This window comes from Anser brachyrhynchus (assembly GCF_964034855.1).
Source record: "Anser brachyrhynchus genome assembly, chromosome: 8".
In the NCBI taxonomy this organism is placed as follows: Eukaryota; Metazoa; Chordata; class Aves; order Anseriformes; family Anatidae; genus Anser; species Anser brachyrhynchus.
In genome coordinates this window covers 8,237,069-8,249,949 of record NC_137702.1, presented here as the reverse complement: position 1 = coordinate 8,249,949, position 12,881 = coordinate 8,237,069, and the positions used below count along the sequence as shown (strand labels likewise).

Genomic DNA, 12,881 nt, shown 5'->3' with positions numbered 1-12,881 from the left:
CCAAAAGGCGAAGGAATGAAAGCGGCTGTGACCCCAAACGGGAAGATTTTCTGTGATCGGCTCACACAAACTTCTAAAAAAAAATATGACTTTTGGTTCCACGCAGAAGATCAAATAATTAGACAAGCAGATGTGCACATATTAATAACAAAAGGTGTCTGCGTGGGGGGAGTATCTAACTGCAAACAAGCCATTTATTTTAAGACTAAAGTGTTGCTGAAATTCCCGATCAGAAAAAGAAAGAATGATTTTTAAGCGTGGTGTGGGAGGCATTTTGGAGAACTGGGGGTAATTTAAAGCAGAATATGCTTTTTTGATGAGACTGCCAAAACCGAAATGCCTCTGGATAAAAAATAAAACAAAAAAAAAAAGTTAATTTACATACAGACAGAGCTGTCAGGCGAGTCGTCAGCAGAGAGAGGGATAACAAGTCTTTGGGTAACAACTCCCTTGTTAGGAAGATGGCAGCGAGAAGCAGGATCAAGGGAAAAGGAAAGTCACTGTGCAGATGTTTTAAAGGAACAGTTAGCATTTTCTGTGGCTTGGGGGGCTGAACACTACAGCTGCCTTCTCAGTGCAAGTACAGAAACCACCTGCAGGAAGTGTATGCTCATAGCTGGGGAAATAAGCTAGTAATATCTCCTACTTCTATAGAGCAAGAGGGGTTGAGCAAAGAGTTCAGCTCTGGATTCCAGCCTCAACTCTCCCCAGCATCGTGCTGTTGGGGAAGGGGCAGGAAGGTTGTTAGTTTGCCTCTCCTGAGTCAGGCTCTCCTCCTAGGATTGACTGAATTGATTTAAGGAGGCAATAGGTAGAGAGTCACACTCCCACAGGAGTCCACGAAACCTCAAGGAGTAACACACACAGTCCTTGAGTGCAGCCGAATTAAAAGCTCACAATGAGAAAAATAAATGAAAAGCCCAAGCAGCTTCCCTGTAAGAGCTGCAGAGAGCAGATTTCAGAGCCTCATCAGCACAGCAGCTACTCCTTGTCTCCCATCACCTGTCTGCAACCCCACCAAGCAGCACAAGGACTGCCGATAGGCAAGGCAAGGAAGGAGATGTGACCTAAGCCCAGACATGGGCACCTCTCCCTCCGTACCTTGCCTATCAGCAGTCCTTACATTACTCCCACTTATTGCACCTCAGTGGATGCACCCCAGCTGTACGCAAAGGTCCAGGAGGTGGGATTTGGCTTCTGAGGTATTGCCTAGTCCCAGGAGAGAGAGAACAGAGAAGATAGAAAGATCTTGCAGGCCAAATGAAGCCTCAGGCCATCAGCTGTACTGGACTGAACTGATCTGCTTGATTTGCAGATCTCTTCTATCAGCTTTACCTTTCTTTACCAACAAACTATTTCCTGAGAGCTGTCATCCTTTTCTATTCCTTTAATCAAAAAGCCTCCAAAATTATGAACATCCTGTGAAGATTTGATAAGAAAGAGATTCAAGTTGATCCCCCATTTACTCTCTACCACTATGGGTCTGTGACATGAGAAATGGAGTAGCTTGTTTGGCTTAAATTTCTTACATTCCTGAGAAGACATTATGGACTATCCCTTACTATCTCAACAATGATGGGAGAAAACTGAGATACCAGGAAGCAGCACAGAGTGGTCCATGAAACCAAGCTACTGGGTGTAATGATCACACGCTGTGTTTGGAGCTCAGTGGCACGCCAATCGCGTTGCAGAATCGATCATTTTTCTCAATCAATCATTGTTCTGAGTCACTGAATCGATGGGTCACCAGCTAGCTGGATGGGGAGTCGTGCTCTGCTGACATTTTAGTGGTGTGTTCAACAGTAAGTGATTCCGACTATCCACATAGAAAGCTGACCAGGAAACAATGTATTTATCCCATTTTTACTGAAACCAACTGGAATTCAGCCTCTGACAGAGGGTGTGCATTCAGCAGCGTCTTGTATCTTCCAAGATAAGAGAGTGGAGCTGGCCAAAGCGTTACTGCCTGAGCCTTCCCAGGCTAGAGAAGGACTATGACAGAGCACATAGCTTTTCAGGGAAAAAAACAAAACAAAAAAACACATCATCTTGTCTAAAAGGGTATGTGTCTTGCATGACTGTGTTTTTCTGCTTTTATGCCATACCAAAATAAATCCTTAAACCGTGTTTAAGCTAAATATCACACAGAGAACTCATTTTAATAAAAACTAAAGCATGTATTTCACAATCCTTAGAAAGGACAAAAAATCTAGAACCTGAACTCTCCTGATAATGTTTTAACTTGGTCATTTTCCTGTGTGCAGTACAAAGTGTCCTACATGCTGCACGGAACTGTTTCATTATTTCTAATACATTGGAAAGGAAAAAGAACGACTGTCATTTGAAATGTCCACTCGTTCTAAATACGTACCAAACATCTGAGACTGCAGAAACTGCTCTCAGTGGTGCCTTTATTGGAAGAGCTGTGTGTTATCTTGCAGACGTACAATTAGTAAGGAAAGGCTTTTCAAAACACATCTTGGGGGTTCGTTGAATGAGTGACCCTTTGTGGTCAGTGTATGATTTAAGTAAGTGCAACTTCAGTGTGATAGTGGGTTTCACTGCAACAGTAAAGAAAATAACTAAGAGCAGAGTGAAGAGTTTTCTTAAAAACACAGTAGGGTAAGAAACAACTTGGCTGGCCGTGGGGGTGGGCTGGCTAATCTCACAGATTGTTCCCATCTCTGTCTTCCAAGTTGCTAGAGGAATGAAAAATCTACTACAAAGCCAGCACAGGTGATTCACGATTATCTGCATTTCCCAAGCAAGCCCCCTGACAGAAATGATGTGACTGAAGATCAGTTGGGGTTTAGTTTCAGAAGGCAATGTGTACCCCCAGCTCACATTGACATTATCTTCTGGAATGAACATGCAGCTCAATGCGTTTAGTCTTACAGATATATAGCAAACCCCTAGCAAATTTTTCAACAATATATCTGTTCACTATTTCTTTCGAAATATTAGCCAGAGAGCAGGTATTCACACAATTTCAGTGAGGTGAGATGAGAGAGACAGAAAATAACTAAAATAAGTTACTTTACTTAGACAAATCAGTAAGTATATTCAGAATAATAATAAATTAATAAATAAAGGTATTTTACTATTACATATGTGATGCTATGTTTCTGGTTGAAATGTTGCTCTCAGGAATCACCACTATTTTTTTCAGCTTTTCATTCTATCCTTACAGTTTGTAAATTTACCCTATATTTGGATTGTGTTTCTCTCATGTTTGTTCACATGCCAGAAAGGATATTTTAAAGGACAACAAAACCGAACTTCAAACAAAAACAATTTCAACTCCTCTGAACACAACGTAAAGAATATAAATGGGTAAGGAGAGGGGAAGAATTGTGGTTTTCAGTCACTAATACATTTATTCAGATATTTCCTTTCCCTTATTTCATGCTTCAAAATAAATTCAAGTACCAAAAATCAAATTTATCAGGGAATTCAGTCCTCAGCAAAGAGAGATGCTCAGCCAGGGGATGATTCCTGGCTGCAGCAGTCTACATATACCCAAGCCTTGCCTTTCACTGGTTCTCATGCACAGATAACTAATCCACTCTTTATGGAATATGTTTTTTTGACCCTTCCACCCTTCCTAGCAGATATCATGTCTTTCCTCTGTATAAAGCCTTCTAAACATCTCATTGGACTATCTGGCTCTCATTTCTCTAAACTTAAACTTGCTCCTCAAATGCCATTCAAGGAAAATCATTGTCTCTTGTTCACTATTTGAAACAAGAATGTAAATGGTGGGACAAAGCACATTTTTTCCCTTGACCTTAGCATAAATGCTATTATTTAATGTGTTTTCAAACAACCAGCAAAACAACACAATAAGGTCAGCATTCCCCTACCATATATATCTTTATACTCCCATCTGAGGATTTAGAACTCAAATGATCAAGGCAGCTGAAATGGTACAGCCTGGCGCACACACCCTTCCCTGTTAGTGTTGTCACATCCCAGTACAAACATGCTCTACCTGTACACGACTCCCTTCCCTTTTCCCCAGTTACAGACCCTCCCATCACTAAACATCATTTTTAACATTCTCTTTAGCCCGATCTCATGGTACAAGTAAACAGTAGCACCAGCAGTAACAAAAAGCATCCTTTAGTTTCAGGAGTCTGCCTTCCATTTAAGCCATGAAAAGGGAAAGCGGCAGCTGCTGGTAGCTGCACAAACATAACTGCAGCACGTAACAACTGGGACTTTGCTGAACTCGTCTTTGCAAAATAGTAGGTGCTGCTATTCTGATGTGATAATGATTGATTTATCCACATGGTATTTAAAATGCAGGTGATGTGACCTTTCTGCTCTAGTCCACTTATGAACGATAGATTTAAGATCCGTATGTTATGTGGATTTCTTGGAAAGGTAGAATTCCCAAATTGAAAAGAAGCTGCTAAGGTTCAATACTTTGGTTACCTGATGTAACTAACTCTGTAAAGCCAGAGCCCAACACGTGCTAAGTGTACGTGATAAGAAGGCATCTCCACAATATCTTAGTGTGATTCCTATTCTTTCCCATGTCATGACCCTTTCAGAAATTTGAAAAACTGGGCTTCACAGTTCTGAAAAGCACATATGAAGAGTATATATATTTCTTCTGAACAAGCAGCCCAATGTTTGAGTGTTTATTCACATCCTACCTGAACTTCAAACCCTGCCTGTCTTAAGTCCTCATTAACAACTACGACTACAATTCAATACTCATACCCAGCAACTGTGCTTGACAGCCACCAGTGCTTAGCTAGTCTGTAGTTTGCGTCTTGGAGCAGAGCATCATTTAATTTTTCCATATAGCTCAAACATTTCCTTTCATATACAACTGAAAAGGATGAAAGGGATCGCTCATGACTGTTATTCACTAAGGCACCCACCAACACATTTCTGAGAGCTACAGGCAATTTGGGGGGAGGACGTGGTGAGAATTATGGGTAAACAGCAGTAAATATTAAAATGAAATAGAGGAAAACAAACGTTGCTACAACTATAAGAAAATGCATTTTCAGGTTTTGAAATCTGACTGGATCAAAACTTGTTTCCACTAAGCAAACATGAAAGAAAACCTGCAAATTCTTAGGAATAAAGGTACCAATTGGAAGTATTTATTGATTCCTGCTTTGTCAGTTACAAAATAAAACATTATCAAGGGAAAACAATAATAAAAAGAGTATGCCTGTTTTTACCCTTTAAAATTTTTAAAACCACATATCCAGAGCTGATAAACCTTCTCATTAAAAAAAGCCTCTCTACCCTCCATGTATTTCCTATATCTATACTTTTTTATTATTCACCTTTCTCTATCAATAATTTCCAGCACTTAGAATTTATGTGCAGTATTTAATAAGAGCTGGTGTGAATGTCGAAGGTATCTTGGTAGGATGTTGTGTGTCAAAAAGTGATCATGTTACAGTGTGATGGATTAATATGAAGAAACAGCTTGAAGGCAAGGAAGGCAAGGTATTCATCTTTTTTTTTTTTTCCCTTAATGACAACACTAATACATTTGTTTCAGTTCTGAAATTAATTTCCTAATAGTAAGAAAGGTCAAAATGAATGAGGAGCATATGAGCCTTTTTGTCATCTTTAACAAATTATCCCAAACAAGCCTGTCAGATCAAAAGGGATAACATTTTGAGTAATAAATGTTAGTACTGATTAACTGGTCAAAGTTAATTCTTTTCCGGAACAGCTATGTGCAAAAGGTAGAAACTATTCATTTGATTTTTTTTTTTCATTTTTAATTTATTTCTTCTATCATGTTTTCAATATAGTCTTTTTGGAAGTAGGCCTACTGTCTTCTACGAATGATATTCATTAGATGGAATAAACTGAAGATGTCGTCTTCAGTAGTACTCAGATGGGAATCTACTTCAACTGTTGAACAAGTCAAATGAACTTTAAAAAAACATTATTCAGTTTATGCACCGCTTTTGAACTTATGCTCAAATTCAAGAAGCACAAAAGCTTCTGTACTGCAAGTGCTGTCCTCAATTTCAGCTTAGAAATTATGGTATTTTTTAAATAATTTGAAACATATTTGGGAAAATAATGGAAGGAAGTGGGATGGGAATATTTTGCAAATTCTTACTGGTTTTCAGATACTTGCTTTGCAGTAGGATTATTGTGGAGATTTCTTCCAAAAGATCTACTCTCTTAAGTATGTAATGAGTTAACATTGATTTACAGGGTAGGGAACCTTTGATCAAAAAATAAAAATCTTCATTATGACAGGTTCAAAACTGGTAAGGACAGTTGGTTGGGTTGCTCTTCTGGGTATATGTGTATGTTCAGAGGCTTTTAACAATTAGAACCTCCTTGGGCTGAGACTGGGGCAGAGAAACAAACCCCAGTTCCCTCAGATGAGTCAGGTTTAATGTGAGGACGATAGCCAATAACATTTAGCAGATGCTACAGGCTCCTCACCTTTGTCATCTATGGGAGTTTTCCAAAGAAGAAAAATGGTCCCTCCATCCTTTTTTCACAGACACCACACTGGATGGGAAAGATGTAAGTTATACTCACAGTAGGTCCCCAAATTGTTGAAAAATTGTTACAAACACCTGGTTATAAAGCTAGCATCCATGTAATTTAAATAAAGCTTTTAGGAACCTATATTTCTCAGATAAAAAATCATCCCAGCTCCCCAGGGATCAGATGTGATTCATAAGGTGCAACTTGCTGGCAGAGTTTCTGTGTCACAAAACAGTGACAAAATTGCCTTCCTTGTCCAACAATACCAGCTGGACGAAGAAAAATTACTACTTTTCCTAAAAGCCTTGCTTCTTTTCTATCCTGAAACCAAGATGGCCACAATAACATTACACCTCCTTCCACAAGAATACCTGCCTGAAGTCTTCTCTGTGTTGTCTAAAGAATCTGTGGTGTTGCCTTACAACACCAAATACATGAAATCCTTTAGGTATACCAGAAAATGAGGGAAAATTTGGATTGTCTTGCTGCTCGTACTTTGGGAGAGTATTTTAGACTGCTATTTTGTACCCCCACAGACTTCCTTGAAGAAGAAACTATTGCAATTATACACGTGTATTCTGCAGGAATACTGACACTTCCAGTGTTAGCTTGCTCTTCCTCCATTCCTCTGCCAGCCATATGAACAATTCAGCAGTCTTTAAAAGGAGTTCAGCTGATGTTGGCTGTTGCAACAAAAAACGTAAAACAAAATGCACGTAATGAACACAGACAATACAGTGCAATAGCATGCAGGGCAAAAGGTAGGTGGTTGCTATGCCATACTGAATCACTTACTAGTATAAGAAAGGGTTGCTCTTAATTACAGCCATTTTCCCAGGAAAGCAACAATTTCAGCTTGATGTTGCCTTTTTGTCTTCTCCTGGTGACTTCAACTTTTGCTGTCTAACCACCCAGTGCAGTCTCCATGTCTATCTGCAGCTCAGTTTCCCCATTGAAAATGTTGGCATAACTTTACTCAGCCAGTTCATTGAGGATCACATAACTTTATTTATCCAGCTCACTGAGGATCCCCTTAGAGGCATGGGCCCATCTGTGCTCCATGAAATGTCTGAGTTGCTCTAATGCCCTATCTTCCGCAACTGCATTTGCTTTTCCTTAGGACCATGTCCTATGTGTACCATGTGATTTCCACAGAACTTCTAAATAGTGGGTCAAAGTCCTGACAGAGCTAAGAATTTCTGTTTTCAATCACTTAGAAAAGGATTTCCTTTTTCTGTTTTATTTGGGACACTACTCCAGCAACCTAATAGATCCCACAGTTAGGGAATTTTTCCCCTTAACTTATTCACGTTAACTTGTTCTGCTAAAACTTTGGTCAATGCTATTTATAAATCCTTTCGTCTTTGGGGTTTATGTGAGTCAAAACTCTAGAAGAGAGCACAAAGTTAGGTGACAGGGAGTGGGAGAAATATGCTGGATTCTGATAATTGCTCTTCTCAGAATAAAGGGTTTCCAATTTATTACAGTTTGAAGGATTTCTGCAACATAGAAAAGGCTATATCAGTCCATACACATTAACACAAGATTGGGTTCTCTATTATGATATCAACACTTTTTCAAAACAGACAGCAGCGTGACTAATCTGAAAACTCCAAAAAAGAAAGTATCTCCCTCTTTGTTTAGCCTCTGAGGTCTTCCAAATAGTTTTTAAAATGCTCCCTTCTCTTCACCTCCTCCTGTTACTAAAAAAATAAAAAATCCCCAGGAAGAATTTAAAGTGAAAGAGCGCATTTAAAAATAAAACACAAAGAGAAAACCTCCAGTGGTAGATTCCTCCTGGCTGGTGAATTTATTCTAAACTCAGTGTGGAGAAGTGAGTAAAATAAAGGTCAGACCCTGTGCTGGGAATTCCCCTGACCTTTCAGGCTGCATCCATCATCGGTATTACATAGAATGTGCCATTTATCACACCAAACAGAGAGCAAATCTTTAACTCCTTTTCTCTTCCCAACAGTACAGACCCAACAATTATTCAGATTTTAAAACGCAATCGATGTTTATCCAGCTTCTTTTTACAGCTCTGCCTCTTTGGGCTCCTCTCTTCACCAGCCATTGGATGTACAGTACATAACCGATAAAGCAGGGAGCATATGAGAACTGATGTGGCTTGGGGAGATGGGTGTGAAGAGGTGGATAAAAACTGCATTTGAAAAGGCTCTCAGAGCCTTTTAAAAAGGATCTGCTTTCCTACAGACACCTGGCTCATTCGAATGATATTTGTGCCAATCCTCTCCTGAATTCAGGATCATATTTAGAGAAGTCTGGTATTATTGTGTAAGAGGGTTCTGTGAAAGAAAGTTTCAGGCCTTTAGAAAGCATCGGGTAATTATTCTGCTGTACTTTCTACAGAAGTTTGGCACCTGCTTAAAACAGATTTGGCTACTTTGTAAGGAGCCCTCCAGCTGTGAACCTGCCATGGCACTGGATGCTACAGGCAGTACACAGCCTCGCCCCTCACTACGGCTGTACTTCTCTGACAAGGAAATTGGCCTTTCTGATAGCAAAATATCATCAAGACAGACGCAGAGACCAAAAGAAGATGGAGAATATGGGGAGGAGCTATTGCCATGTGGAGATTCAGCTTTCTCAAGGCTGCAGTGATCAGACTAGCACTGACCCTCCTCCAGGAGCCGCCAACATTCATTCCAGAGAAGAAAATGAAAACTTGATGAGGACAGGGTCTGCCTAACACAGCCACACTGGGAGCAGTGGAAGGGGAGCCTGGAACAATCCCACCTCCATGTAGCTGTGCTCCTGGGTTTACAGCCGCACTCCCGTCCCAAAAGAACAGGGATGCCCTGAGAGCCCTGTTCACTGGGACACCTCAGCTTGGCTTTCTGGACTCCGGCAGTGAATGGCAGGATTCAGAGCAAGCCCCCTGCTCCTTGCTAGCATAGGGATCTCTCTCTTCCCCTGAAAGCTAGCCATATGCCTAAGCCATACAGTGCCCTCGTGCCATTTGGTGTCTTCTGCTTGCATTTGATACACTCATTAGCAGCACTAAAGACCAATTCTGGGGCTCCCAAGCTTCTCCCTCACAGAGAATGAAGGAAGACAGGGCAGTTGCCAGGATATTTATGAAAGGGTGCATGGGGCAACTATATTTGCAGAAGGTTAAACAGCTTAATGCACAGTATGAGCATCTGTGTCATGAATCAATGATTAAAGTAAAGTCTCTTTCATCAAAATTCAGCTATCTCAACCATGGTAAATAATAGGCTAATTAGGCATCTGCTCGTTCAATGTGCAAAGGGACAGGCCAATTCCTGGCACAAAGAGAAACATTTGTCACACCAGCGACAAGTCATTTTCAAGTCTGTGAACCACCTAGAGCAAATGCTCCCCACAGAGAGCACCTCCACCTTCCTCTTCATGCTAGCAGGGCTTACAAACCGACCTGGGGTTGGTGAGCGAGGTAAGAATGGCTTGATCCAGTGCAAAATGGACATGAAATGTAAGGCTTAACTTTTAAAACATCAATTGCCCTGAAAGAGAAGAGTGGGGAGCTGTAATGGTCTCTTTGCCCAAGTATGTCAATTACACGTTGTTAAGGGGACCAAATTTTACCAGAGAACAAAATAAGCAGCTTTGGTAACAACAATGGATTAGTTTTCCACGTATGGACTCAACCAACCATAACATGTTTACAAAATAATAATTTCAGTGGAGATATATCCTTCATTTGTTTTTTGACTGCTTCCCTCCTCCTCCCCCTCAAATTAGGCTCACCTTCCTTTTCTATTTTCCTTTGGCTCTATAAGTTCAGCTCAGCACAGAAATCAATGCATCATCTTGTGGTGGGGACAGCAGCATGCTCCACATCTGGTTGTGGCTGTGGTACCGCTAAAACTGGTAAATTCATTTGAATGGCAGCCAGATTTAAGAGGCGATCTTCTAAGGCTGATTGAAATAACCCCAGAACAGCAAGGATTATATTCCAGTAGGGAGGCTGCAGATGCATCTTTATTCAGAATTAATGCCATTTCTTCCCAAGCACTCTTATCTATCCCTCACACATAGCTCTAAGATTTCTTCAAGCAGTGAAATGCTGCTGCCAGGAGACTGAATACCTGAAGGCCACTTGGCACCAGGCAGCCCCTCAAGCAAAATTTGTAACTAACTTTCCTTTCTGATAATAGACCTTTAAAAATAGCTGGGTAGAGTTTCTAGTTTCAAGATTCCTCATTTTGCTGGACATTGAATAGGGGAACAAGTCTTCAAAGGAGACAAGTTGGTCACCCCATCCCATAATACCACAAAGAGAGTCAGCAGCTCCCCTGAGAAGTCTAATGAACTGTTTCTTAGAAGGTTTTCATCTCTCGGCACACCACCTTAATGGATCAGCAAGGTTGCGTGCTCTGAAGCAAGCTGGCCCCGTGCCTGCTGTGGCACTCCCTGGACTCCTGCGTTGCTCTCCTGAGACAGACGGGATTTTCCATGGCAGCTTGCAGCAGATTTAAGAATAGAAAGTTTTTCTGGGTGCAATATGGTCATGAGTAACACAGGCAGTCTACTAACTTGCGTGTTATTTGTTTTGTTACTAAATTCAATCCATCCACATTATTACATCCAAGGGTGTCACCTTGCAAAATACATCAAGCCTGCTCAGGTATTGCCCAATGTAGAGTAAAGCTGTTTCCCCTGTATTCCACGAGGTTATTCAAAATTACTTTAAAATGCCTACAAGAAGTTCAGGAGAAAGCTAACATCCTCTCTCTGCCCTTCTATTTCCATTTGTCTGGCTATTTGTCCTTTTGTACCTTCAACAAGTTTTCAGCAAGGTTTTTCATACAAAGCCCATCTGAGAATTGTTTCTGAAAGCTACAATCCTTGAGGCCATTACCAGATGCATTTTTAAAGGTACTGTGAGGGGAGAAAAAAGGCAGATCTTAAAAATATCCCCTTTTTGCAAATAACATTTCTGATGTCACATCATTACAACCAAATCAGCCCTTTCCATATTCTTAGTTTTTAAACATTAATCATTTTACCCTCTAAATTTTTGTCTTACCCTCTTCCTCCCCTTTAATTTTCATGCTCAGAGCTGATTAACACCATGATAAAAGTAAGGATTACAAAGTATAATTAGTTCAGAGGAACAGGGAAAAGTTAAAATAAATGGAGTTTATTGGCACTGAAATAATGAAGTTCAGAAAAAGCTGCAATGGCATCTAAACACTTGAATACCAGAACTAGCTATTTTGCTTATGAAAATGACAGCCAAAGCAAACTACTTTTCAGATGTTCAGAAAACAAGTGCGTCTTCGCATGCCCAGGAGTGGTGGAAATCACACTGTTCATCTTCGGTATGGATGTAGAGACCTTATCTGGACAGCCAGATCAAAGATCTTTGGCCTACACCCATGTATGCACAGTCCATACTTCAGGTTGGCCTTGGAAGTCATTTTCCAACAAGGCTGCTATTGCTATTTGCATCTTATCTTACAGGTCACACCAAAAGCCACCTCCAGAGCACCTTTTTCCTCAAGCAGACTTCTCCTAGGAGAGTTCTTAGGCAATACAACTGCTTCCAACTTCCAGGCATCTTGGCCAGGAATTGGGTGCAGAAAGCATAAGAGGGCCACTTCTAGGACAGAGGAGACTGCAGTGTGTGTTGGAAGGTCCTACGTGCACATATGTCCTATCTGGAAACCAAAGGGTTGAAGCTTCCTCCTATCAAAGCTGGGAACTGATGCTCCAGACAACTCCCTGGGCTTGAAGACTGAATGAGAGTGAGCAAGCTGTAATGCTGAGAATTGAACAGGGGATTGGTTCAACAAGAGACAGATGTTGAGGACAACTCCCATGCTCAGTCTAGATGGCTGCCAAGCACTGATCTGAGGGGTTTTCAGTGTACAGAGAGAGCGAGTACTGATGTCAGGATGACTTTAAACATTTGCAAACCCTAGAGTAAATCAGAATCACTCTGCCCATTGTCTGTGAAATGTAACAATTCCCTAAGCAAACTTCTTAATCTTCACCTATGCATTACTACAACTACTCTACAAGGCTGAAGGAAGCAATGGCATAATTAAATATGTTCTGCCCACAGACTGTTCTGTAAATTCTAGTCCAAAAGAATAAAAAAATTAAAATACCCTATTGAATCCCAGTGCAGTTGTAGAGGGCATTGACATTGTGAATAACAAAGTTCACTAGGGTACAGAGCCAGTTAGTTGATGTTCAGCTTTATTCTCTCTCCAGTATCCTGAAAGAGGGTGGCAGCTGGCAGTGCATTCCAGCCAACTCTCCTTCGTGCAAGTTAGAGAAGGAAAATTTCTATCAGGTCACCCAGCCAGTCTCTGAGTTCTTGCAGGATGGCTCCCTACAGCTCACTGTGAGGCCATGATCCAATTAGCATGGACCCCTTT

General features: G+C 40.8%; 1 protein-coding gene across 3 annotated transcripts in view; it reads right to left on the bottom strand.

The window, feature by feature from the left end:
• Positions 1–12,881, bottom strand: part of LOC308199414 (BEN domain-containing protein 5) — a 923,492-nt gene that overhangs the window by 129,361 nt on the left and 781,250 nt on the right. The window lies entirely within an intron of this gene.